At 38.4% G+C, this 2,074-nt stretch overlaps 1 protein-coding gene across 2 annotated transcripts in view; it reads left to right on the top strand.

Moving 5' to 3' along the window:
• LOC128876009 (fat-like cadherin-related tumor suppressor homolog) overlaps positions 1-2,074 on the top strand; it is a 506,666-nt gene that overhangs the window by 849 nt on the left and 503,743 nt on the right. The window lies entirely within an intron of this gene.

Genomic DNA, 2,074 nt, shown 5'->3' with positions numbered 1-2,074 from the left:
AATATTTTAAAATTGGAGTAAATCTTTGTTTCGAGGTATAGCAAGTGTTCGGCTTAAAAGTGTAATTAAGCGTGATTAGGATTTTTTAAACAACCGTTGCTTGCTTGAGTCCATTCCATTTTTATATTTGTCTGGAGCATGACTGCTCCATGTAAAATTCGTAACTCCATTTTCCGAAATATATATTGCTCTTCGTTACAGTCTCCTAATAAAAGTTTCTCGAGTTGTTGTGTCATGTGTTGTATGTTGTAGATCATGTTTACTCCAAAAACACGTCCTTATACGTGTGTAAACACATAACATGATTCCTGTTCGTAGAGTAAAACTATTTCAAAACGTTTTCCATGATTTCGCGTACTAACTAACCTTGCGATGGCACGAGAACTTGCTCCCATGACGATTAAAAACGGATGTTCTCACGGACTTGTAATTAACCGACGTTCGAGTGAAATTTGTTTCCAAGAAATTCCGCGTAGCAACTCGTTCGTAGCTCTGAAACCGAGGCAATCGTCGTTGAGCTTGTAAGAATAAATTAAATTTTTCTTCGAGTTTCTTTTTCCCTCCTGGATTTATTGGAGGCCCGCGGTACCTGCGGGGCACCAGAGATCTACGAAATCTTAATCCCTGGCTGACGTATATGGGTTTCTTATACGGTTGTGCTTATCTTGTAACCTGGTGAGCTCGTTACGAAGAGATAAAGGAACTGGCGTTACCATGGGAAACTTTCGATAACCGAATTACCAGAAACGAATCTCTTTGGTAAAGTTTAACGACCAATCAAAAATTGTGGCACGCGTGTCTTCGAGTGAAATACGACTTGAGCGACGATTATCAATTCTGAGAATTCGAGATTCATGGTAGAAACGTGAACGTGCCACGAATGGCGGCAAAATTGTTTCCATCGTGAAATCGAACGGGCCAGTTTATTTTCCGTCAACAAACTCGCACCTTCTCGTTGCGACGCAGATGGTGCGCAGGGATTGCCGGAATTTTGGAGTTTAAAGGGACACCTGCACAGTTTGTTTAGTTTTGAGACCTTAGCTGCGCGATGTTTTCATTGCGGTATATCGGAGCCTGCTGGTCGAGCGAACAGTGTCAACAAACTGACTGTTCGTTTTCTCGATTCGTCGCGTCGAAGAAAGAAAACGACAAGGAACACATGTCGTTGTTAAATTGCATAATTCTCGATAAAAATGGTCAAAATTAACGTTGACGTAGTCGAAGGAATCTTAAATAATTTTTATGGCCACCTGGATCATTTTAAACCTCATTATTTCATTTATAGTTTTGTGCCACACGACTGTGTCTAGTTTCATTTTAGATTATTTTCAAGTAATTTATTAAACTACAAAGTTTATAAAATACTTTATTAAAATACAAAAAAAACTATTATACAGAAACTTGATTTTAGAAAGAAGCTTGAATACATATTTTAAGATGTCGTTATCGAGTAAAGTTGTCCAAATATAATCGTGGAGAACATTTAAATTTTCGCAACCAATAACACATGTACTGTGTCTTTGATTTAAAATATTGTTTATATTATTTCCATGGTCAACGAATATTATATAAACTACTTTCACGACCTACGTCGTATTTTATTCAAAAGTATCCAGTACTCGATACTGAAGAAAATCAAGAAGTATTTTTTTTTTCATTGAGATTCAGTTATCGAGATCTAGAGATATACCTAGGATAGACAAAATTTGACTCTCTCAAGGAATGTCAAAAGAGTCCAGACTAGAATTTCCGAAGGATAACGTGTTCCTCGACGGAGTTCGTTGTTTTATCATCGAGTCTGTTATTTCTCCGTTGGTCGAGAGCGAAGGACCAAGGGGAGAAAATGATAGATGCGATATTTATTCGCATTAAATTAACGCGACGAGATGATCGCGGATACTTAACAAGCGTGTTCCTCTTTCCACGGACGCTGAAATCCTTCGGGCCACTCTATTCCGTCGGGACAAGTTTCTTAGTTTCGAAACCAGTTCCCGAAAATTTTTTTCTCCATCGTCTGTTTCTGTTTCTCTCTCTCTCTCTCTCTCTCTCTCTCTCTCTCTCTCTCTCTCTCTCT

This window comes from Hylaeus volcanicus, chromosome 4, assembly GCF_026283585.1.
Source record: "Hylaeus volcanicus isolate JK05 chromosome 4, UHH_iyHylVolc1.0_haploid, whole genome shotgun sequence".
In the NCBI taxonomy this organism is placed as follows: domain Eukaryota; kingdom Metazoa; phylum Arthropoda; class Insecta; order Hymenoptera; family Colletidae; genus Hylaeus; species Hylaeus volcanicus.
Note: the sequence above shows the minus strand (reverse complement) of the source record. Positions and strands in the feature narration are given on the sequence as shown.